Source organism: Schistocerca gregaria, unplaced genomic scaffold (genome assembly GCF_023897955.1).
Source record: "Schistocerca gregaria isolate iqSchGreg1 unplaced genomic scaffold, iqSchGreg1.2 ptg000047l, whole genome shotgun sequence".
NCBI lineage: Eukaryota > Metazoa > Arthropoda > Insecta > Orthoptera > Acrididae > Schistocerca > Schistocerca gregaria.
Window position 1 is genome coordinate 2,986,562 of NW_026061704.1, and position 27,752 is coordinate 3,014,313.

Here is a 27,752-nt window from a genome sequence, read left to right on the forward strand (position 1 = left end):
ATGAACACTTTTCACATTCTCCCGTGCAACTCGGCTGCTAGTCCTCCTTTCATGCAGAATCTTAAGGTCCTAGCTCATGTCCAAGGCACCAAAGCCAGCTAAAAAGTCAATAATCGATACAAAAAACTTGAATTGTACTACTTCTTACTGGCTATTACATCAACTTAGAAGCTTCATCTGTGTTCTACTATGGTGCTTTTAATGTCTCCGCATAACACAGCACGCCACATAGCTTTGTAGACGATAAGTACAACCGTTTCAGAGAGAAGAGAGGCCAATGTGTCGATCTGGCTCTAAGTCGATTCGATAACAAATGACGAAAACGGACGGATTTCTCAGGTTTTTACTACATATGAACACTTTTCACATTCTCCCGTGCAACTCTGCTGCTAGTCCTCCTTTCATGCAGAATCTTAAGGTCCTAGCTCATGTCCAAGGCACCAAAGCCAGCTAAGAAGTCAATAATCAATACCTAAAACTTGAATTGTACTAATTCTTACTGGGTATTACATCAACTTAGAAGCTTCATCTGTGTTCTACTATGGTGCTTTTAGTGTCTCCGCATACCGCAGCACGCGACAAAGCTTTGCAGACGATAAGTACAACCGTTTCAGAGAGAAGAGAAGCTAATGTGACGATCTGGCTTTAAGTCGATTCGATAACAAATGACGAAAACGGACGGATTTCTCAGGTTTTTACTACATATGAACACTTTTCACATTCTCCCGTGCAACTCGGCTGCTAGTCCTCCTTTCATGCAGAATCTTAAGGTATAAGCACATGTCCAAGGCACCAAAGCCAGCAAAAAGGTCAATATTCAATACGTAAAACTTGAATTGTACTACTTCTTACTGGCTATTACATCAACTTAGAAGCTTCATCTGTGTTCTACTATGGTGATTTTACTGTCTCCGCATACCGCAGCACGTGACATAGCTTTGCAGACGACAAGTACAACCGTTTCAGAGAGAAGAGCGGCCAATGTGACGATCTGGCTTTAAGTCGATTCGATAACAAATGACGAAAACGGACGGATTTCTAAGGTTTTTACTACATATGAACACTTTTCACATTCTCCCGTGCAACTCGGCTGCTAGTCCTCCTTTCATGCAGAATATTAAGGTCCTAGCTCATGTCCAAGGCACCAAAACCAGCTAAAAAGTCAATAATCAATACCTAAAACTTGAATTGTGCTACTTCTTATTGGCTATTACATCAACTTAGAAGCTTGATCTGTATTCTACTAATGTGCTTTTAGTGTCTCAGCATATCGCAGCACGCGACATAGCTTTGCAGACGATAAGTACAACCGTTTCAGAGAGAAGATCGGCCAATGTGACGATCTGGCTGTAAGTCGATTCGATAACAAATGACGAAAACGGACGGATTTCTATGGTTTTTACTACATTTGAACACTTCTCACATTCTCCCGTGCAACTCGGCTGCTAGTCCTCCTTTCATGCAGAATCTTAAGGTAACAGCTCATGTCGAAGGCACCAAAGCCAGCTAAAAAGTCAATAATCGATACCTAAAACTTGAATTGTACTACTTCTTACTGGCTATTACATCAACTTAGAAGCTTCATCTGTGTTCTACTATGGTGATTTTACTGTCTCCGCATACCGCAGCACGTGACATAGCTTTGCAGACGACAAGTACAACCGTTTCAGAGAGAAGAGCGGCCAATGTGACGATCTGGCTTTACATCGATTCAATAACAAATGACGAAAACGGACGGATGTCTCAGGTTTTTACTACATATGAACACTTTTCACATTCTCCCGTGCAACTCGGCTGCTAGTCCTCCTTTCATGCAGAATCTTAAGGTCCTAGCTCATGTCCAAGGCACCAAAGCCAGCTAAAAGGTCAATATTCAATACCTATAACTTGAATTGTACTACCTCTTACTGGCTATTACATCAACTTAGAAGCTTCATCTGTGTTCTACTATGGTGCTTGTAGTGTCTCAGCATACCGCAGCACGCGACAGAGCTTTGCAGACCATAAGTACAACCGTTTCAGAGAGAAGAGCGGCCAATGTGTCGATGTGGCTTTAAGTCGATGCGATAACAAATGACGAAAAAGGGCGGATTTCTCAGGTTTTTACTACATATGAACACTTTTCACATTCTTCCGTGCAACTCGGCTGCTAGTCCTCCTTTCATGCAGAATCTTAAGGTCCTAGCTCATGTCCAAGGCACCAAAGCCAGCTAAAAAGTCAATAATCGATACCTAAAACTTGAATTGGACTACTTCTTACTGGCTATTACATCAACTTAGAAGCTTCATCTGTGTTCTATTATGGTGCTTTTCCTGTTTCCGCCTACGGCAACACGCGACATAGCTTTGCAGACGATAAGTACATCCATTTCAGAGAGAAGATCGGCCAATGTGACGATCTGGCTTTAAGTCGATTCGATAACAAATGACGAAAACGGACGGATTTCTCTGGTTTTTACTACATATGAACACTTTTCACATTCTCCCGTGCAACTCGGCTGCTAGTCTTCCTCTCATGCAGAATCTTAAGGTCCTAGCTCATGTCCAAGGCACCAAAGCCAGCTAAAACGTCAATAACCGATACATAAAACTTGAATTGGACTACTTCTTACTGGCTATTACATCAACTTAGAAGCTTCATCTGTGTTCTATTATGGTGGTTTTCCTGTTTCCGCCTACGGCAACACGCGACATAGCTTTGCAGACTATAAGTACAACCGTTTCAGAGAGAAGAGCGGCTAATGTGACGATCTGGCTTTAAGTCGATTCGATAACAAATGACCAAAACGGACGGATTTTTCAGGTTTTTACTACATATGAACACTTCACATTCTCCCGTGCAACTCGGCTGCTAGTCCTCCTTTCATGCAGAATATTAAGATCCTAGCTCATGTCCAAGGCACCAAAGCCAGCTAAAAAGTCAATAATCAATACCTAAAACTTGAATTGTACTACTTCTTACTGGCTATTACATCAACTTAGAAGCTTCATCTGTGTTCTACTACGATGCTTTTAGTTTCTCCGCATACCGCAGCACGCGACATAGCTTTGCAGACGATAAGTACAACCGTTTCAGAGAGAAGAGCGGCCAATGTGACGATGTGGCTTTAAGTCGATTCGATAACAAATGACGAAAACGGACGGATGTCTCAGGTTTTTCTTACATATGAACACTTTTCACATTCTCCCGTGCAACTCGGCTGCTAGTCCTCCTTTCATGCAGAATCTTAAGGTCCTAGCTCATGTCCAAGGCACCAAAGCCAGCTAAAAAGTCAATAATCGATACCTAAAACTTGAATTGTACTACTTCTTACTGGCTATTACATTAACTTAGAAGCTTCATCTGTGTTCTACTATGGTGCTTTTAGTGTCTCCGCATACCGCAGCACGCGACATAGCTTTGTAGACGATAAGTACAACCGTTTCAGAGAGAAGAGCGGCCAATGTGACGATCTGGTTTTAAGTCGATTCGATAACAAATGACGAAAACGGACGGATTTCTCAGGTTTTCATTACATATGAACACTTTTCACATTCTCCCGTGCAACTCGGCTGCTCCTTTCATGCAGAATCTTAAGCTCTTAGCTCATGTCCAAGGCACCAAAGCCAGCTAAAAAGTCAATAATCGATTCCTAAAACTTGAATTGTACTACTTCTTACTGGATATTACATCAACTTAGAAGCTTCATCTGTGTTCTACTGTGTTGCTTTTAGTGTCTCCGAATACCGCAGTACGCGACATAGCTTTGCAGACGATAAGTACAACCGTTTCAGAGAGCAGAGCGGCCAATGTGACGATCTGGCTTTAAGTCGATTCGATAACAAATGACGAAAACGGACGGATTTCTCAGGTTTTTACTACATATGAACACTTTTCACATTCTCCCGTGCAACTCGGCTGCTAGTCCTAATTTCATGCTGAATCTTAAGGTCCTAGCTCATGTCCAAGGCACCAAAGCCAGCCAAAAAGTCAATAATCAATACCTAAAACTTGAATTGTACTACTTCTTACTGGCTATTACATCAACTTAGAAGCTTCATGTGTGTTCTACTACGGTGGTTTTAGTTTCTCCGCATACCGCAGCACGCGACATAGTTTTGCAGACGATAAGTACAACCGTTTCAGAGAGAAGAGCGGCCAATGTGACGATCTGGCTTTAAGTCGATTCGATAACAAATGACGAAAACGGATGGATGTTTCAGGTTTTTACTACATATGAACACTTTTCACATTCTCCCGTGCAACTCGGCTGCTAGTCCTAATTTCATGCTGAATCTTAAGGTCCTAGCTCATGTCCAAGGCACCAAAGCCAGCCAAAAAGTCAATAATCAATACCTAAAACTTGAATTGTACTAATTCTTACTGGGTATTACATCAACTTAGAAGCTTCATCTGTGTTCTATTATGGTGCTTTTCCTGTTTCCGCCTACGGCAACACGCGACATAGCTTTGCAGACGATAAGTACAACCGTTTCAGAGAGAAGATCGGCCAATGTGACGATCTGGCTTTAAATCGATTTGGTAACAAATGACGAAAACTGACGGATTTCTCAGGTTTTTACTACATATGAACACTTTTCACATTCTCCCGTGCAACTCGGCTGCTAGTCCTCCTTTCATGCAGAATCTTAAGGTCCTAGCTCATGTCCAAGGCACCAAAGCCAGCTAAAAAGTCAATAATCGATGCCTAAAACTTGAATTGTACTAATTCTTACTGGGTATTACATCAACTTAGAAGCTTCATCTGTGTTCTACTATGTTGCTTTTCGTGTCTCCGCATACCGCAGCACGCGACAAAGCTTTGCAGACGATAAGTACAACCGTTTCAGAGAGAAGAGCGGCTAATGTGACGATCTGGCTTTAAGTCGATTCGATAACAAATGACGAAAACGGACGGATTTCTCAGGTTTTTACTACATATGAACACTTTTCACATTCTCCCGTGCAACTCGGCTGCTAGTCCTCCTTTCATGCAGAATCTTAAGGTATAAGCACATGTCCAAGGCACCAAAGCCAGCAAAAAGGTCAATATTCAATACGTAAAACTTGAATTGTACTACTTCTTACTGGCTATTACATCAACTTAGAAGCTTCATCTGTGTTCTACTATGGTGATTTTACTGTCTCCGCATACCGCAGCACGTGACATAGCTTTGCAGACGACAAGTACAACCGTTTCAGAGAGAAGAGCGGCCAATGTGACGATCTGGCTTTAAGTCGATTCGATAACAAATGACGAAAACGGACGGATTTCTAAGGTTTTTACTACATATGAACACTTTTCACATTCTCCCGTGCAACTCGGCTGCTAGTCCTCCTTTCATGCAGAATCTTAAGGTCCTAGCTCATGTCCAAGGCACCAAAACCAGCTAAAAAGTCAATAATCGATACCTAAAACTTGAATTGTACTACTTCTTAGTGGCTATTACATCAACTTAGAAGCTTCATCTGTGTTCTACTATGGTGATTTTACTGTCTCCGCATACCGCAGCACGTGACATAGCTTTGCAGACGACAAGTACAACCGTTTCAGAGAGAAGAGCGGCCAATGTGACGATCTGGCTTTACATCGATTCAATAACAAATGACGAAAACGGACGGATGTCTCAGGTTTTTACTACATATGAACACTTTTCACATTCTCCCGTGCAACTCGGCTGCTAGTCCTCCTTTCATGCAGAATCTTAAGGTCCTAGCTCATGTCCAAGGCACCAAAGCCAGCTAAAAGGTCAATATTCAATACCTATATCTTGAATTGTACTACCTCTTACTGGCTATTACATCAACTTAGAAGCTTCATCTGTGTTCTACTATGGTGCTTGTAGTGTCTCAGCATACCGCAGCACGCGACAGAGCTTTGCAGACCATAAGTACAACCGTTTCAGAGAGAAGAGCGGCCAATGTGTCGATGTGGCTTTAAGTCGATGCGATAACAAATGACGAAAAAGGGCGGATTTCTCAGGTTTTTACTACATATGAACACTTTTCACATTCTCCCGTGCAACTCGGCTGCTAGTCCTCCTTTCATGCAGAATCTTAAGGTCCTAGCTCATGTCCAAGGCACCAAAGCCAGCTAAAAAGTCAATAATCGATACCTAAAACTTGAATTGGACTACTTCTTACTGGCTATTACATCAACTTAGAAGCTTCATCTGTGTTCTATTATGGTGCTTTTCCTGTTTCCGCCTACGGCAACACGCGACATAGCTTTGCAGACGATAAGTACATCCATTTCAGAGAGAAGATCGGCCAATGTGACGATCTGGCTTTAAGTCGATTCGATAACAAATGACGAAAACGGACGGATTTCTCTGGTTTTTACTACATATGAACACTTTTCACATTCTCCCGTGCAACTCGGCTGCTAGTCTTCCTCTCATGCAGAATCTTAAGGTCCTAGCTCATGTCCAAGGCACCAAAGCCAGCTAAAACGTCAATAACCGATACATAAAACTTGAATTGGACTACTTCTTACTGGCTATTACATCAACTTAGAAGCTTCATCTGTGTTCTATTATGGTGGTTTTCCTGTTTCCGCCTACGGCAACACGCGACATAGCTTTGCAGACTATAAGTACAACCGTTTCAGAGAGAAGATCGGCCAATGTGACGATCTGGCTTTTAAGTCGATTCGATAACAAATGACCAAAACGGACGGATTTTTCAGGTTTTTACTACATATGAACACTTCACATTCTCCCGTGCAACTCGGCTGCTAGTCCTCCTTTCATGCAGAATCTTAAGGTCCTAGCTCATGTCCAAGGCACCAAAGCCAGCTAAAAAGTCAATAACCGATACCTAAAACTTGAATTGTACTACTTCTTACTGGCTATTACATCATTTTAGAAGCTTCATCTGTGTTCTACTATGGTGCTTTTAGTGTCTCCGAATACCGCAGTACGCGACATAGCTTTGCAGACGATAAGTACAACCGTTTCAGAGAGAAGAGCGGCCAATGTGACGATCGGGCTTAAGTCGATTCGTTAACAAATGACGAAAACGGACGGATTTCTCAGGTTTTTACTACATATGAACACTTTTCACATTCTCCCGTGCAACTCGGCTGCTAGTCCTCCTTTTATGCAGAATCTTAAGGTCCTAGCTCATGTCCAAGGCACCAAAGCCAGCTAAAAAGTCAAAAATCAATACCTAAAACTTGAATTGTACTGCTTCTTACTGGCTATTACATCAACTTAGAAGCTTCATCTGTGTTCTACTACGGTGCTTTTAGCTTCTCCGCATGCCGCAGCACGCGACATAGTTTTGCAGATTATAAGTACAACCGTTTCAGAGAGAAGAGCGGCCAATGTGACGATCTGGCTTTAGGTCGATTTGATAACAAATGACGAAAACAGACGGATTTCTCAGGTTTTTACTACATATGAATACTTTTCACATTCTCCCGTGCAACTTGGCTGCTAGTCCTCCTTTCATGCAGAATCTTAAGGTCCTAGCTCATGTCCAAGGCACCAAAGCCAGCTAAAAAGTCAATAATCAATACCTAAAACTTGAATTGTACTGCTTCTTACTGGCTGTTACATCAACTTAGAAGCTTCATTTGTGTTCTACTGTGGTGATTTTAGTGTCTCCACATACCGCAGCACGCGACATAGCTTTGCAGACGATAAGTACAACCGTTTCAGAGAGAAGAGCGGCTAATGTGACGATCTGGCTTTAAGTCGATTCGATAACAAATGACGAAAACGGACGGATTTCTAAGGTTTTTAATACATATGAACACTTTTCACATTCTCCCGTGCAACTCGGCTGCTAGTCCTCCTTTCATGCAGAATATTAAGATCCTAGCTCATGTCCAAGGCACCAAAGCCAGCTAAAAAGTCAATAATCAATACCTAAAACTTGAATTGTACTACTTCTTACTGGCTATTACATCAACTTAGAAGCTTCATCTGTGTTCTACTACGATGCTTTTAGTTTCTCCGCATACCGCAGCACGCGACATAGTTTTGCAGACGATAAGTACAACCGTTTCAGAGAGAAGAGCGGCCAATGTGACGATGTGGCTTTAAGTCGATTCGATAATAAATGACGAAAACGGACGGATGTCTCAGGTTTTTATTACATATGAACACTTTTCACATTCTCCCGTGCAACTCGGCTGCTAGTCCTCCTTTCATGCAGAATCTTAAGGTCCTATCTCATGTCCAAGGCACCAAAGCCAGCTAAAAGGTCAATATTCAATACCTAAAACTTGAATTGTACTACCTCTTACTGGCTATTACCTCAATTTAGAAGCTTCATCTGTGTTCTACTATGGTGCTTGTAGTGTCTCACCATACCGCAGCACGCGACAAAGCTTTGCAGACGATAAGTACAACCGTTTCAGAGAGAAGAGCGGCCAATGTGTCGATCTGGCTTTAAGTCGATTCGATAACAAATGACGAAAACGGACGGATTTCTCAGGTTTTTACTACATATGAACACTTTTCACATTCTCCCGTGCAACTCGGCTGCTAGTCCTCCTTTCATGCAGAATCTTAAGGTCCTAGCTCATGTCCAAGGCACCAAAGCCAGCTAAAAAGTCAATAATCAATACCTAAAACTTGAATTGTACTACTTCTTACTGGCTATTACATCAACTTAGAAGCTTTATGTGTGTTCTCCTACGGTGGTTTTAGTTTCTCTGCATACCGCAGCACGCGACATAGTTTTGCAGACGATAAGTACAACCGTTTCAGAGAGAAGAGCGGCCAATGTGACGATCTGGCTTTAAGTCGATTCGATAACAAATGACCAAAACGGACGGATTTCTCAGGTTTTTACTACATATGAACACTTTTCACATTCTCCCCTGCAACTCGGCTGCTAGTCGTCCTTTCATGTAGAATCTTAAGGTCCTAGCTCATGTCCAAACCACCAAAGCCAGCTAAAAGGTCAATATTCAATACCTAAAACTTCAATTGTACTACTTCTTACTGGCTATTACATCAACTTAGATGCCTGATCTGTGTTCTACTATGGTGCTTTTAGTGTCTCAGCACTACCGCAGCACGCGACATAGCTTTGCAGACGATAAGTACATCCGTTTCAGAGAGATGATCGGCCAATGTGACGATCTGGCTTTAAGTCGATTCGATAACAAATGACCAAAACGGACGGATTTCTCAGGTTTTTACTACATTGAACACTTTTCACATTCTCCCCTGCAACTCGGCTGCTAGTCCTCCTTTCATGCAGAATCTTAAGGTCCTAGCTCATGTCCAAAGCACCAAAGCCAGCTAAAAGGTCAATATTCAATACCTAAAACTTGAACTGTACTACTTCTTACTGGCTATTACATCAACTTAGAAGCTTGATCTGTGTTCTACTATGGTGCTTATAGTGTCTCAGCATACCGCAGCACACGACATAGCTTTGCAGACGATAAGTACATCCGTTTCAAAGAGAAGATCGGCCAATGTGACGATCTGGTTTTAAGTCGATTCGATAACAAATGACGAAAACGGACGGATTTCTCAGGTTTTTACTACATATGAACACTTTTCACATTCTCCCGTGCAACGCGGCTGCTAGTCCTCCTTTCATGCAGAATCTTAAGGTCCTAGCTCATGACAAAGGCACCAAATCCAGCTAAAAAGTCAATAATCGATACCTAAAACTTGAATTGGACTACTTCTTACTGTCTATTACATCAACTTAGAAGCTTCATCTGTGTTCTACTATGGTGCTTGTAGTGTCTCAGCATACCGCAGCACGCGACATAGCTTTGCAGACGATAAGTACAACAGTTTCAGAGAGAAGAGCGGCCAATGTGACGATCTGGCTTTAAGTCGATTCGATAACAAATGACGAAAACGGACGGATGTCTCAGGTTTTTACTGCATATGAACACTTTTCACATTCTCCCGTGCAACTCGGCTGCTAGTCCTCCTTTCATGCAGAATCTTAAGGTCCTAGCTCATGTCCAAGGCACCAAAGCCAGCTAAAAAGTCAATAATCGATACCTAAAACTTGAATTGCACTACTTCTTACTGGCTATTACATCAACTTAGAAGCTTCATCTGTGTTCTACTATGGTGCTTTTAGTGTCTCCGCATAACGCAGCACGCCACATAGCTTTGTAGACGATAAGTACAACCGTTTCAGAGAGAAGAGAGGCCAATGTATCGATCTGGCTCTAAGTCGATTCGATAACAAATGACGAAAACGGACGGATTTCTCAGGTTTTTACTACATATGAACACTTTTCACATTCTCCCGTGCAACTCGGCTGCTAGTCATCCTTTCATGCAGAATCTTAAGGTCCTAGCTCATGTCCAAGGCACCAAAGCCAGCTAAAAAGTCAATAATCAATACCTAAAACTTGAATTGTACTAATTCTTACTGGGTATTACATCAACTTAGAAGCTTGATCTGTGTTCTACTATGGTGCTTATAGTGTCTCAGCATACCGCAGCACGCGACATAGCTTTGCAGACGATAAGTACATCCGTTTCAGAGAGAAGATCGGCCAATGTGACGATCTGGCTTTAAGTCGATTTGATAACAAATGACGAAAACGGACGGATTTCTCAGGTTTTTACTACATATGAACACTTTTCACATTCTCCCGTGCAACTCGGCTGCTAGTCCTCCTTTCATGCAGAATCTTAAGGTCCTAGCTCATGACCAAGGCACCAAATCCAGCTAAAAAGTCAATAATCGATACCTAAAACTTGAATTGGACTACTTCTTACTGTCTATTACATCAACTTAGAAGCTTCATCTGTGTTCTACTATGGTGCTTGTAGTGTCTCAGCATACCGCAGCACGCGACATAGCTTTGCAGACGATAAGTACAACAGTTTCAGAGAGAAGAGCGGCCAATGTGACGATCTGGCTTTAAGTCGATTCGATAACAAATGACGAAAACGGACGGATGTCTCAGGTTTTTACTGCATATGAACACTTTTCACATTCTCCCGTGCAACTCGGCTGCTAGTCCTCCTTTCATGCAGAATCTTAAGGTCCTAGCTCATGTCCAAGGCACCAAAGCCAGCTAAAAAGTCAATAATCGATACCTAAAACTTGAATTGCACTACTTCTTACTGGCTATTACATCAACTTAGAAGCTTCATCTGTGTTCTACTATGGTGCTTTTAGTGTCTCCGCATTACGCAGCACGCCACATAGCTTTGTAGACGATAAGTACAACCGTTTCAGAGAGAAGAGAGGCCAATGTATCGATCTGGCTCTAAGTCGATTCGATAACAAATGACGAAAACGGACGGATTTCTCAGGTTTTTACTACATATGAACACTTTTCACATTCTCCCGTGCAACTCGGCTGCTAGTCCTCCTTTCATGCAGAATCTTAAGGTCCTAGCTCATGTCCAAGGCACCAAAGCCAGCTAAAAGGTCAATAATCAATACCTAAAACTTGAATTGTACTAATTCTTACTGGGTATTACATCAACTTAGAAGCTTCATCTGTGTTCTACTATGGTGCTTTTAGTGTCTCCGCATACCGCAGCACGCGACATAGCTTTGCAGACGATAAGTACAACCGTTTCAGAGAGAAGAGCGGCCAATGTGACGATCTGGCTTTAAGTCGATTCGATAACAAATGACGAAAACAGACGTATTTCTCAGGTTTTTACTACATTTAAACACTTTTCACATTCCCTCATGCAACTCGGCTGCTAGTCATCCTTTCATGCAGAATATTAAGGTCCTAGCTCATGTCCAAGGCACCAAAGCCAGCTAAAAATTCAATATTCAATACCTAAAACTTGAATTGTACTACTTCTTACTGGCTATTACATCAACTTAGATGCTTCATCTGTTCCTACTATGGTGATTTTAGTGTCTCCGCATACCGCAGCACGCGACATAGCTTTGTAGACGATAAGTACAACCGTTTCAGAGAGAAGAGCGGCCAATGTGACGATCTGGTTTTAAGTCGATTCGATAACAAATGACGAAAACGGACGGATTTCTCAGGTTTTTATTACATATGAACACTTTTCACATTCTCCCGTGCAACTCGGCTGCTCCTTTCATGCAGAATCTTAAGCTCTTAGCTCATGTCCAAGGCACCAAAGCCAGCTAAAAAGTCAATAATCGATACCCAAAACTTGAATTGGATTACTTCTTACTGGCTATTACATCAACTTAGATGCTTCATCTGTTCCTACTATGGTGATATTAGTGTCTCCGCATACCACAGCTCGCGACATAGCTTTGGAGACGATAAGTACAACCGTTTCAGAGAGAAGAGCGGCCAATGTGACGATCTGGCTCTAAGTCGATTCGATAACAAATGACGAAAACGGACGGATGTCTCAGGTTTTTACTGCATATGAACACTTTTCACATTCTCCCGTGCAACTCGGCTGCTAGTCCTCCTTTCATGCAGAATCTTAAGGTCCTAGCTCATGTCCAAGGCACCAAAGCCAGCTAAAAAGTCAATAACCGATACCTAAAACTTGAATTGTACTACTTCTTACTGGCTATTACATTAACTTAGAAGCTTCATCTGTGTTCTACTATGGTGCTTTTAGTGTCTCCGCATACCGCAGCACGCGACATAGCTTTGTAGACGATAAGTACAACCGTTTCAGAGAGAAGAGCGGCCAATGTGACGATCTGGTTTTAAGTCGATTCGATAACAAATGACGAAAACGGACGGATTTCTCAGGTTTTTATTACATATGAACACTTTTCACATTCTCCCGTGCAACTCGGCTGCTCCTTTCATGCAGAATCTTAAGCTCTTAGCTCATGTCCAAGGCACCAAAGCCAGCTAAAAAGTCAATAATCGATACCCAAAACTTGAATTGGATTACTTCTTACTGGCTATTACATCAACTTAGATGCTTCATCTGTTCCTACTATGGTGATTTTAGTGTCTCCGCATACCACAGCTCGCGACATAGCTTTGCAGACGATAAGTACAACCGTTTCAGAGAGAAGAGCGGCTAATGTGACGATCTGGCTTTAAGTCGATTCGATAACAAATGAGGAAAATGGACGGATTTCTCAGGTTTTTACTACATATGAACACTTTTCACATCCTCCCGTGCAACTCGGCTGCTAGTCCTCCTTTCATGCAGAATCTTAAGGTCCTAGCTCATGTCCACGGCACCAAAGCCAGTTAAAAAGTCAATAATCGATACCTAAAACTTGAATTCTACTACTTCTTACTGGCTATTACATCAACTTAGAAGCTTCATCTGTGTTCTACTACGGTGCATTTAGTTTCTCCGCATACCGCAGCACGCGACATGGTTTTGCAGACGATAAGTACAACCGTTTCAGAGAGAAGAGCGGCCAATCTGACGATCTGGCTTTAAGTCGATTCGATAACAAATGACGAAAACGGACGGATTTCTCGGGTTTATACTACATATGAACACTTTTCACATTCTCCCGTGCAACTTGGCTGCTAGTCCTCCTTTCATGCAGAATCTTAAGGTCCTAGCTCATGTAAAAGGCACCAAAGCCTGCTAAAAAGTCAATATTCAATACCTAAAACTTGAATTGTACTACTTCTTACTGGCTAATACATCATCTTAGAAGCTTCATCTGTGTTCTACTACGGTGCTTTTAGTTTCTCTGCATACCGCAGCATGCGACATAGTTTTGCAGACGATAAGTACAACCGTTTCAGAGAGAAGAGCGGCCAATGTGACATTGTGGCTTTAAGTCGATTCGATAACAAATGACGAAAACGGCCGTATGTCGCAGGTTTTTACTACATATGAACACTTTTCACATTCTCCCATGCAACTCGGCTGCTAGTCCTCCTTTCATGCAGAATCTTAAGGTCCTAGCTCATGTCCAGGGCACCAAAGCCAGCTAAAAAGTCAATAATCGATTCCTAAAACTTGAATTGTACTACTTCTTACTGGATATTACATCTACTTAGAAGCTTCATCTGTGTTCTACTGTGTTGCTTTTAGTGTCTCCGAATACCGCAGTACGCGACATAGCTTTGCAGACGATAAGTACAACCGTTTCAGAGAGCAGAGCGGCCAATGTGACGATCTGGCTTTAAGTCGATTCGATAACAAATGACGAAAACGGACGGATTTCTCAGGTTTTTACTACATATTAACACTTTTCACATTCTCCCGTGCAACTCGGCTGCTAGTCCTAATTTCATGCTGAATCTTAAGGTCCTAGCTCATGTCCAAGGCACCAAAGCCAGCCAAAAAGTCAATAATCAATACCTAAAACTTGAATTGTACTACTTCTTACTGGCTATTACATCAACTTAGAAGCTTCATGTGTGTTCTACTACGGTGGTTTTAGTTTCTCCGCATACCGCAGCACGCGACATAGTTTTGCAGACGATAAGTACAACCGTTTCAGAGAGAAGAGCGGCCAATGTGACGATCTGGCTTTAAGTCGATTCGATAACAAATGACGAAAACGGATGGATGTCTCAGGTTTTTACTACATATGAACACTTTTCACATTCTCCCGTGCAACTCGGCTGCTAGTCCTCCTTTCATGCAAAATCTTAAGGTCCTAGCTCATGTCCAAGGCACCAAAGCCAGCTAAAAAGTCAATAATCGATACCTAAAACTTGAATTGTACTACCTCTTCCTGGCTATTACATCAACTTAGAAGTTTCATCTGTGTTCTACTATGGTGCTTTTAGTGTCTCCGCATAACGCAGCACGCGACATAGTTTTGTAGACGATAAGTACAACCGTTTCAGAGAGAAGAGCGGCCAATGTGACGATGTGGCTTTAAGTCGATTCGATAACAAATGACGAAAACGGACGGATGTCTCAGGTTTTTACTACATATGAACACTTTTCACATTCTCCCATGCAACTCGGCTGTTAGTCCTCCTTTCATGCAGAATCTTAAGGTCCTAGCTCATGGTCAAGGCACCAAAGCCAGCTAAAAAGTCAATAACCGATACCTAAAACTTGAATTGGACGACTTCTTACTGGCTATTACATCAACTTAGAAGCTTCATCTGTGTTCTATTATGGTGCTTTTCCTGTTTCCGCCTACGGCAACACGCGACATAGCTTTGCAGACGATAAGTACAACCGTTTCAGAGAGAAGATCGGCCAATGTGACGATCTGGCTTTAAGTCGATTTGGTAACAAATGACGAAAACTGACGGATTTCTCAGGTTTTTACTACATATGAACATTTTTCACATTCTCCCGTGCAACTCGGCTGCTAGTCCTCCTTTCATGCAGAATCTTAAGGTCCTAGCTCATGTCCAATGCACCAAAGCCAGCTAAAAAGTCAATAATCGATACCTAAAACTTGAATTGTACTACTTCTTACTGGCTATTACATCATTTTAGAAGCTTCATCTGTGTTCTACTATGTTGCTTTTCGTGTCTCCGAATACCGCAGTACGCGACATAGCTTTGCAGACGATAAGTACAACCGTTTCAGAGAGAAGAGCGGCCAATGTGACGATCTGGCTTTAAGTCGATTCGATAACAAATGACGAAAACGGACGGATTTCTCAGGTTTTTACTACATATGAACACTTTTCACATTCTCCCGTGCAACTCGGCTGCTAGTCCTCCTTTCATGCAGAATCTTAAGGACCTAGCTCATGTCCAAGGCACCAAAGCCAGCTAAAAAGTCAATAATCAATACCTAAAACTTGAAATGTACTGCTTCTTTCTGGCTATTACATCAACTTAGAAGCTTCATCTGTGTTCTACTACGTTGCTTTTAGTTTCTCCGCATACCGCAGCACGCGACATAGCTTTGCAGACGATAAGTACATCCGTTTCAGAGAGAAGATCGGCCAATGTGACGATCTGGCTTTAAGTCGATTCGATAACAAATGACCAAAACGGACGGATTTCTCAGGTTTTTACTACATATGAACACTTTTCACATTCTCCCCTGCAACTCGGCTGCTAGTCATCCTTTCATGCAGAATCTTAAGGTCCTAGCTCATGTCCAAAGCACCAAAGCCAGCTAAAAGGTCAATATTCAATACCTAAAACTTGAATTGTACTACTTCTTACTGGCTATTACATCAACTTAGAAGCTTGATCTGTGTTCTACTATGGTGCTTATAGTGTCTCAGCATACCGCAGCACGCGACATAAGTTTGCAGACGATAAGTACATCCGTTTCAAAGAGAAGATCGGCCAATGTGGCGATCTGGCTTTACGTCGATTCGATAACAAATGACGAAAACGGACGGATTTCTCAGGTTTTTACTACATATGAACACTTTTCACATTCTCTCGTGCAACTCGGCTGCTAGTCTTCCTTTCATGCAGAATCTTAAGGTCCTAGCTCATGTCCAAGGCACCAAAGCCAGCTAAAAAGTCAATAATCGATACCTAAAACTTGAATTGGACTACTTCTTACTGGCTATTACATCAACTTAGAAGCTTCATCTGTGTTCTACTATGGTGCTTGTAGTGTCTCAGCATACCGCAGCACGCGACATAGCTTTGCAGACGATAAGTACAACCGTTTCAGAGAGAAGAGCGGCCAATGTGACGATCTGGCTTTAAGTCGATTCGATAACAAATGACGAAAACGGACGGATGTCTCAGGTTTTTACTGCATATGAACACTTTTCACATTCTCCCGTGCAACTCGGCTGCTAGTCCTCCTTTCATGCAGAATCTTAAGGTCCTAGCTCATGTCCAAGGCACCAAAGCCAGCTAAAAAGTCAATAATCGAAACCTAAAACTTGAATTGTACTACTTCTTACTGGCTATTACATCAACTTAGAAGCTTCATCTGTGTTCTACTATGGTGCTTTTAGTGTCTCCGCATAACACAGCACGCCACATAGCTTTGTAGACGATAAGTACAACCGTTTCAGAGAGAAGAGAGGCCAATGTGTCGATCTGGCTCTGTCGATTCGATAACAAATGACGAAAACGGACGGATTTCTCAGGTTTTTACTACATATGAACACTTTTCACATTCTCCCGTGCAACTCGGCAGCTAGTCCTCCTTTCATGCAGAATCTTAAGGTCCTAGCTCATGTCCAAGGCACCAAAGCCAGCTAAAAAGTCAATAATCAATACCTAAAACTTGAATTGTACTAATTCTTACTGGGTATTACATCAACTTAGAAGCTTCATCTGTGTTCTACTATGGTGCTTTTAGTGTCTCCGCATACCGCAGCACGCGACATAGCTTTGCAGACGATAAGTACAACCGTTTCAGAGAGAAGAGCGGCCAATGTGACGATCTGGCTTTAAGTCGATTCGATAACAAATGACGAAAACAGACGTATTTCTCAGGTTTTTACTACATTTGAACACTTTTCACATTCTCTCATGCACCTCGGCTGCTAGTCCTCCTTTCATGCAGAATATTAAGGTCCTAGCTCATGTCCAAGGCACCAAAGCCAGCTAAAAATTCAATATTCAATACCTAAAACTTGAATTGTACTACTTCCTACTGGCTATTACATCAACTTAGAAGCTTCATCTGTGTTCTACTATGGTGCTTGTAGTCTCTCAGCATACCGCAGCAGACGACATAGCTTTGCAGACGATAAGTACAACCGTTTTAGAGAGAAGAGCGGCCAATGTGACGATCTGGCTTGAAGTCGATTCGATAACAAATGAGGTAAATGGACGGATTTCTCAGGTTTTTACTACATATGAACACTTTTCAAATCCTCCCGTGCAACTCGGCTGCTAGTCCTCCTTTCATGCAGAATCTTAAGGTCCTAGCTCATGTCCACGGCACCAAAGCCAGCTAAAAAGTCAATAATCGATACCTAAAACTTGAATTCTACTACTTCTTACTGGCTATTACATCAACTTAGAAGCTTCATCTGTGTTCTACTACGGTGCTTTTAGTTTCTCCGCATACCGAAGCACGCGACATGGTTTTGCAGACGATAAGTACAACCGTTTCAGAGAGAAGAGCGGCCAATCTGACGATCTGGCTTTAAGTCGATTCGATAACAAATGACGAAATCGGACGGATTTCTCAGGTTTTTACTACATATGAACACTTTTCACATTCTCCCGTGCAACTTGGCTGCTAGTCCTCCTTTCATGCAGAATCTTAAGGTCCTAGATCATGTCCAAGGCGCCAAAGCCAGCTAAAAAGTCAATAATCGATACCTAAAACTTGAATTGTACTACATCTTACTGGCTATTACATCAACTTAGAAGCTTCATCTGTGTTCTACTATGGTGCTTTTAGTGTCTCCGCATAACACAGCACGCCACATAGCTTTGTAGACGATAAGTACAACCGTTTCAGAGAGAAGAGAGGCCAATGTGTCGATCTGGCTCTAAGTCGATTCGATAACAAATGACGAAAACGGACGAATTTCTCAGGTTTTTACTACATATGAACACTTTTCACATTCTCCCGTGCAACTCGGCTGCTAGTCCTCCTTTCATGCAGAATCTTAAGGTCCTAGCTCATGTCCAAGGCACCAAAGCCAGCTAAAAAGTCAATAATCAATACCTAAAACTTGAATTGTACTAATTCTTACTGGGTATTACATCAACTTAGAAGCTTCATCTGTGTTCTACTATGGTGCTTTTAGTGTCTCCGCTTACCGCAGCACGCCACATAGCTTTGCAGACGATAAGTACAACCGTTTCAGAGAGAAGAGCGGCCAATGTGACGATCTGGCTTTAAGTCGATTCGATAACAAATGACGAAAACAGACGTATTTCTCAGGTTTTTACTACATTTGAACACTTTTCACATTCTCTCATGCACCTCGGCTGCTAGTCCTCCTTTCATGCAGAATATTAAGGTCCTAGCTCATGTCCAAGGCACCAAAGCCAGCTAAAAATTCAATATTCAATACCTAAAACTTGAATTGTACTACTTCCTACTGGCTATTACATCAACTTAGAAGCTTCATCTGTGTTCTACTATGGTGCTTGTAGTCTCTCAGCATACCGCAGCAGACGACATAGCTTTGCAGACGATAAGTACAACCGTTTCAGAGAGAAGAGCGGCCAATGTGACGATCTGGCTTGAAGTCGATTCGATAACAAATGACGAAAACGTACGGATGTCTCAGGTTTTTACTGCATATGAACACTTTTCACATTCTCCCGTGCAACTCGGCTGCTAGTCCTCCTTTCATGCAGAATCTTAAGGTCCTAGCTCATGTCCAAGGCACCAAAGCCAGCTAAAAAGTCAATAATCGATACCTAAAACTTAAATTGTACTACTTATTACTGGCTATTACATTAACTTAGAAGCTTCATCTGTGTTCTACTATGGTGCTTTTAGTGTCTCTGCATACCGCAGCACGCGACATAGCTTTGTAGACGATAAGTACAACCGTTTCAGAGAGAAGAGCGGCCAATGTGACGATCTGGTTTTAAGTCGATTCGATAACAAATGACGAAAACGGACGGATTTCTCAGGTTTTTATTACATATGAACACTTTTCACATTCTCCCGTGCAACTCGACTGCTAGTCCTCCTTTCATGCAGAATCTTAAGCTCTTAGCTCATGTCCAAGGCACCAAAGCCAGCTAAAAAGTCAATAATCGATACCCAAAACTTGAATTGGATTACTTCTTACTGGCTATTACATCAACTTAGATGCTTCATCTGTTCCTACTATGGTGATTTTAGTGTCTCCGCATACCACAGCTCGCGACATAGCTTTGCAGACGATAAGTACAACCGTTTCAGAGAGAAGAGCGGCTAAGGTGACGATCTGGCTTTAAGTCGATTCGATAACAAATGAGGAAAATGGACGGATTTCTCAGGTTTTTACTACATATGAACACTTTTCAAATCCTCCCGTGCAACTCGGCTGCTAGTCCTCCTTTCATGCAGAATCTTAAGGTCCTAGCTCATGTCCACGGCACCAAAGCCAGCTAAAAAGTCAATAATCGATACCTAAAACTTGAATTCTACTACTTCTTACTGGCTATTACATCAACTTAGAAGCTTCATCTGTGTTCTACTACGGTGCTTTTAGTTTCTCCGCATACCGAAGCACGCGACATGGTTTTGCAGACGATAAGTACAACCGTTTCAGAGAGAAGAGCGGCCAATCTGACGATCTGGCTTTAAGTCGATTCGATAACAAATGACGAAATCGGACGGATTTCTCAGGTTTTTACTACATATGAACACTCTTCACATTCTCCCGTGCAACTTGGCTGCTAGTCCTCCTTTCATGCAGAATCTTAAGGTCTTAGCTCATGTCCAAGGCACCAAAGCCAGCTAAAAAGTCAATAATCAATTCCTAAAACTTGAATTGTACTACTTCTTACTGGATATTACATCAACTTAGAAGCTTCATCTGTGTTCTACTGTGGTGCTTTTAGTGTCTCCGAATACCGCAGTACGCGACATAGCTTTGCAGACGATAAGTACAACCGTTTCAGAGAGAAGAGCGGCCAATGTGTCGATCTGGCTCTAAGTCGATTCGATAACAAATGACGAAAACGGACGGATTTCTCAGGTTTTTACTACATATGAACACTCTTCACATTCTCCCGTGCAACTTGGCTGCTAGTCCTCCTTTCATGCAGAATCTTAAGGACATAGCTCATTACCAAGGCACCAAAGCCAGCTAAAAAGTCAATTATCGATACCTAAAACTTGAATTGTACTACTTCTTACTGGGTATTACATCAACTTAGAAGCTTAATCTGTGTTCTACTATGGTGCTTTTAGTGTCTCCGCATACCGCAGCACGCGACATAGCTTTGCAGACGATAAGTACAACCGTTTCAGAGAGAAAAGCGGCCAATGTGACGCACTGCTTTAAGTCGATTCGATAATAAATTACGAAAACGGACGGATTTCTCAGGTTTTTACTACATATGAACACTTTTCGCATCCTCCCGTGCAACTCGGCTGCTAGTCCTCCTTCCATGCAGAATCTTAAGGTCCTAGCTCATGTCCAAGTCTCCAAACCCAGCTAAAAAGTCAATATTCGATACCTAAAACTTGAATTGTACTACTCCTTCCTGGCTATTCCATCAACTTAGAAGCTTCATCTGTGTTCTACTATGGTGCTTTTAGTGTCTCCGCATAACGCAGCACGCCACATAGCTTTGCAGACGATAAGTACAACCGTTTCAGAGAGAAGAGCGGCCAATGTGACGATTTGGCTTCAAGTTGATTCGATAACAAATGACGAATTCGGACGGATTTCTCAGTTTTTTACTACATATGAACACTTTTCACATTCTCCCATGCAATTCGGCTGCTAGTCCTCCTTTCATGCAGAATCTTAAGGACATAGATCATGACCAAGGCACCAAAGCCAGCTAAAAAGTCAATTATCGATACCAAAAACTTGAATTGTACTACTTCTTACTGGCTATTACATCAACTTAGAAGCTTCATCTGTGTTCCGCTAAGGTGATTTTAGTTCCTCCGCATACCACAGCACGCGACATAGCTTTGCAGACGATAAGTACAATCGTTTCAGAGAGAAGAGGGGCAAATGTGACGATGTGGCTTTAAGTCGATTCGATAACAAATGACAAAAACGAACGGATTTCTTAGGTTTTTACTACATATGAACACTTTTAACATTGTCCCTTGCAACTCGGCTGCTAGTCCTCCTTTGATGCAGATTCTTAAGTCCTAGCTCATGTCCAATGTACCAAAGCCAGCTAAAATGTCATTAATCGATACCTAAAACTTGAATTGTACTACTCCTTACTGGCTATTACGTCAACTTAGAAGCTTCATCTGTGTTCTACTATAGTGCTTTTAGTGTCTCCGCATACCGAAGCACGCGACATAGCTTTGCAGACGATAAGTACAACCGTTTCAGAGAGAAGAGCGTCAAATGTGACGATCTGGCTTTAAGTCGATTCGATAACAAATGACGAAAACGAACGGAATTCTCAGGTTTTTACTACATATGAACACTTTTCACATACTCCCGATCAACTCGGCTGCTAGTCCTCCTTTCATGCAGAATCTTAAGGTCCTAGCTCAGGTCCAGGGCACCAAAGCTAGCTAAAAAGTCAATAATCGATACCTAAAACTTGAATTGTACTACTTCTTACTGTTTATTACATCTACTTAGAAGCTTCATCTGTGTTCTACTATGGTGCATTAAGTGTCTCCGCATCCCGCAGCACGCGTCATAGCTTTGCAGACGATAAGTACAACCGTTTCACAGAGAAGAGCGGCCAATGTGACGATCTGGCTTTAAGTCAATTCGATAACAAATGACGAAAACGGACCGATTTCTCAGGTTTTTACTACATATGAACACTTTTCACATTCTCCCATGCAACTCGGCTGCTAGTCCTCCTTTCATGCAGAATCATAAGGTCCTAGCTCATCTCCAAGGCACAAAAGCCAGCTAAAAAGTCAATAATCGATACCTAAAACTTGAATTGTCCTACTTCTTACTGGGTATTACATCAACTTAGAAGATTAATCTGTGTTCTACTATGGTGCTTTTAGTGTCTCCGCATACCGCAGCACGCGACATAGCTTTGCAGACGATAAGTACAACCGTTTCAGAGAGAAGAGCGGCCAATGTGACGATCTGGCTTGAAGTCGATTCGGTAATAAATTACGTAAACGGACAGATTTCTCAGGATTTTACTACACATGAACACTTTTCGCATTCTCCCGTTCAACTCGGCTGCTAGTCCTCCTTTCATGCAGAATCTTAAGGTCCTAGCTCATGTCCAAGGCACCAAAGCCAGCTAAAAGGTCAATAATCGTTACCTAAAACTTGAATTGTACTACTTCTTACTGGCTATTACATCAACTTAGAAGCTCCATCTGTGTTCCACTATGGTGATTTTAGTGCCTCCGCATACCGCAGCACGCGACATAGCTTTGCAGACGATAAGTACAACCGTTTCAGATAGAGGAGCGGCCAATGTGACGATCTGGCTTTAAGTCGATTCGATAACAAATGACGAAAATGGAAGGATTTCTCAGGTTTTTACTACATATAAACACCTATCACATACTCCCGTGCAACGCGGCTGCTAGTCCTCCTTTCATGCAGAATCTTAAGGTCCTAGCTCATGTCCAATGTACCAAAGCCAGCTAAAATGTCATTAATCGATACCTAAAACTTGAATTGTACTACTCCTTACTGGTTATTACGTCAACTTAGAAGCTTCATCTGTGTTCTACTATAGTGCTTTTAGTGTCTCCGCATACCGAAGCACGCGACATAGCTTTGCAGACGATAAGTACAACCATTTCAGAGAGAAGAGCGTCAAATGTGACGATCTGGCTTTAAGTCGATTCGATAACAAATGACGAAAACGAACGGATTTCTCAGGTTTTTACTACATATGAACACTGTTAACATTCTCCCTTGCAACTCGGCTGCTAGCCCTCCTTTCATGCAGAATCTTAAGGTCCTACCTCATGTCCAAGGCACCAAAGCCAGCAAAAAGTCAATAATCGATACCTAAAACTTGAATTATACTACTTCTTACTGGCTATTACATCAACTTAGAAGCTTAATCTGTGTTCTACTATGGTGCTTTTAGTGTCTCCGCATACCGCAGCACGCGACATAGCTTTGCAGACGATAAGTACAACCGTTTCAGAGAGAAGAGCGGCCAATGTGACGATCTGGCTTTAAGTCGATTCGATAATAAATTGCGAAAACGGTCGGATTTCTCAGGTTTTTACTACACATGAACACTTTTCGCATTCTCCCGTTCAACTCGGCTGCTAGTCCTCCTTTCATGCAGAATCTTAAGGTCCTAGCTCATGTCCAAGGCACCAAAGCCAGCTAAAAAGTCAATAATCGATACCTAAATCTTGAATTGTACTACTTCTTACTGGCTATTACATCTACTTAGAAGCTTCATCTGTGTTCCACTATGGTGCATTAAGTGTCTCCGCATCCCGCAGCACGTGTCATAGCTTTGCAGACGATAAGTACAACCGTTTCACAGAGAAGAGCGGCCAATGTGACGATCTGGCTTTAAGTCGATTCGATAACAAATGACGAAAACGGACCGATTTCTCAGGTTTTTACTACATATGAACACTTTTCACATTCTCCCGTGCAACTCGGCTGCTAGTCCTCCTTTCATGCAAAATCTTAAGGTTCTAGCTCATGTCCAAGGCACCAAAGCCAGATAAAAGGTCAATATTCAGAACCTAAAACTTGAATTGTACTACCTCTTACTGGCTAGTACATCAACTTAGAAGCTTCATCTGTGTTCTACTATGGTGCTTGTAGTGTCTCAGCATACCGCAGCACGCGACATAGCTTTGCAGACGATAAGTACAACCGTTTCAGAGAGAAGAGCGGCCAATGTGTCGATCTGGCTCTAAGTCGATTCGATAACAAATGACGAAAACGGACGGATTTCTCAGGTTTTTACTACATATGAACACTTTTCACATTCTCCCATGCAACTCGGCTGCTAGTCCTCCTTTCATGCAGAATCTTAAGGACATAGCTCATTACCAAGGCACCAAAGCCAGCTAAAAAGTCAATTATCGATACCTAAAACTTGAATTGTACTACTTCTTACTGGGTATTACATCAACTTAGAAGCTTAATCTGTGTTCTACTATGGTGCTTTTAGTGTCTCCGCATACCGCAGCACGCGACATAGCTTTGCAGACGATAAGTACAACCGTTTCAGAGAGAAAAGCGGCCAATGTGACGCACTGCTTTAAGTCGATTCGATAATAAATTACGAAAACGGACGGATTTCTCAGGTTTTTACTACATATGAACACTTTTCGCATCCTCCCGTGCAACTCGGCTGCTAGTCCTCCTTCCATGCAGAATCTTAAGGTCCTAGCTCATGTCCAAGTCTCCAAACCCAGCTAAAAAGTCAATATTCGATACCTAAAACTTGAATTGTACTACTCCTTCCTGGCTATTCCATCAACTTAGAAGCTTCATCTGTGTTCTACTATGGTGCTTTTAGTGTCTCCGCATACCGCATCACGCGACATAGCTTTGCAGACGATAAGTACAACCGTTTCAGAGAGAAGAGCGGCCAATGTGACGATTTGGCTTCAAGTTGATTCGATTACAAATGACGAAATCGGACGGATTTCTCAGTTTTTTACTACATATGAACACTTTTCACATTGTCCCATGCAATTCGGCTGCTAGTCCTCCTTTCATGCAGAATCTTAAGGACATAGATCATGACCAAGGCACCAAAGCCAGCTAAAAAGTCAATTATCGATACCTAAAACTTGAATTGTACTACTTCTTACTGGCTATTACATCAACTTAGAAGATTAATCTGTGTTCTACTATGGTGCTTTTAGTGTCTCCGCATACCGCAGCACGCGACATAGCTTTGCAGACGATAAGTACAACCGTTTCAGAGAGAAGAGCGGCCAATGTGACGATCTGGCTTGAAGTCGATTCGGTAATAAATTACGTAAACGGACAGATTTCTCAGGATTTTACTACACATGAACACTTTTCGCATTCTCCCGTTCAACTCGGCTGCTAGTCCTCCTTTCATGCAGAATCTTAAGGTCCTAGCTCATGTCCAAGGCACCAAAGCCAGCTAAAAAGTCAATAATCGATACCTAAATCTTGAATTGTCCTACTTCTTACTGGGTATTACATCAACTTAGAAGCTCCATCTGTGTTCCACTATGGTGATTTTAGTGCCTCCGCATACCGCAGCACGCGACATAGCTTTGCAGACGATAAGTACAACCGTTTCAGATAGAGGAGCGGCCAATGTGACGATCTGGCTTTAAGTCGATTCGATAACAAATGACGAAAATGGAAGGATTTCTCAGGTTTTTACTACATATAAACACCTATCACATACTCCCGTGCAACTCGGCTGCTAGTCCTCCTTTCATGCAGAATCTTAAGGTCCTAGCTCATGTCCAATGTACCAAAGCCAGCTAAAATGTCATTAATCGATACCTAAAACTTGAATTGTACTACTCCTTACTGGCTATTACGTCAACTTAGAAGCTTCATCTGTGTTCTACTATAGTGCTTTTAGTGTCTCCGCATAGCGAAGCACGCGACATAGCTTTGCAGACGATAAGTACAACCATTTCAGAGAGAAGAGCGTCAAATGTGACGATCTGGCTTTAAGTCGATTCGATAACAAATGACGAAAACGAACGGAATGCTCAGGTTTTTACTACATATAAACACTTTTCACATACTCCCGATCAACTCGGCTGCTAGTCCTCCTTTCATGCAGAATCTTAAGGTCCTAGCTCAGGTCCAGGGCACCAAAGCCAGCTAAAAAGTCAATAATCGATACCTAAAACTTGAATTGTACTACTTCTGACTGGCTATTACATCAACTTAGAAGCTTCATCTATGTTCTACTATGGTGCTTTTAGTGTCTCCGCATACCGCAGCACGCGACATAGCTTTGCAGACGATAAGTACAACTGTTTCAGAGAGAAGAGTGGCCAATGTGACGATCTGGCTTTAAGTCGATTCGATAACAAATGACGAAAACGAACGGATTTCTCAGGTTTTTACTACATATGAACACTTTTAACATTCTCCCTTGCAACTCGGCTGCTAGCCCTCCTTTCATGCAGAATCTTAAGGTCCTACCTCATGTCCAAGGCACCAAAGCCAGCAAAAAGTCAATAATCGATACCTAAAACTTGAATTATACTACTTCTTACTGGCTATTACATCAACTTAGAAGCTTCATCTGTGTTCTACTATGGTGCTTTTAGTGTCTCCGCATACCGCAGCACGCGACATAGCTTTGCAGACGATAAGTACAACCGTTTCAGAGAGAAGAGCGGCCAATGTGACGATCTGGCTTTAAGTCGATTCGATAATAAATTGCGAAAACGGTCGGATTTCTCAGGTTTTTACTACACATGAACACTTTTCGCATTCTCCCGTTCAACTCGGCTGCTAGTCCTCCTTTCATGCAGAATCTTAAGGTCCTAGCTCATGTCCAAGGCACCAAAGCCAGCTAAAAAGTCAATAATCGATACCTAAATCTTGAATTGTACTACTTCTTACTGGCTATTACATCTACTTAGAAGCTTCATCTGTGTTCTACAATGGTGCATTAAGTGTCTCCGCATCCCGCAGCACGCGTCATAGCTTTGCAGACGATAAGTACAACCGTTTCACAGAGAAGAGCGGCCAATGTGACGATCTGGCTTTAAGTCGATTCGATAACAAATGACGAAAACGGACCGATTTCTCAGGTTTTTACTACATATGAACACTTTTCACATTCTCCCATGCAACTCGGCTGCTAGTCCTCCTTTCATGCAGAATCATAAGGTCCTAGCTCATGTCCAAGGCACAAAAGCCAGCTAAAAAGTCAATAATCGATACCTAAAACTTGAATTGTACTACTTCTTACTGGGTATTACATCAACTTAGAAGCTTAATCTGTGTTCTACTATGGTGCTTTTAGTGTCTCCGCATACCGCAGCACGCGACATAGCTTTGCAGACGATAAGTACAACCGTTTCAGAGAGAAGAGCGTCAAATGTGACGATCTGGCTTTAAGTCGATTCGATAACAAATGACGAAAACGAACGGAATTCTCAGGTTTTTACTACATATGAACACTTTTCACATACTCCCGATCAACTCGGCTGCTAGTCCTCCTTTCATGCAGAATCTTAAGGTCCTACCTCATGTCCAAGGCACCAAAGCCAGCAAAAAGTCAATAATCGATACCTAAAACTTGAATTATACTACTTCTTACTGGCTATTACATCAACTTAGAAGCTTAATCTGTGTTCTACTATGGTGCTTTTAGTGTCTCCGCATACCGCAGCACGCGACATAGCTTTGCAGACGATAAGTACAACCGTTTCAGAGAGAAGAGCGGCCAATGTGACGATCTGGCTTTAAGTCGATTCGATAATAAATTGCGAAAACGGTCGG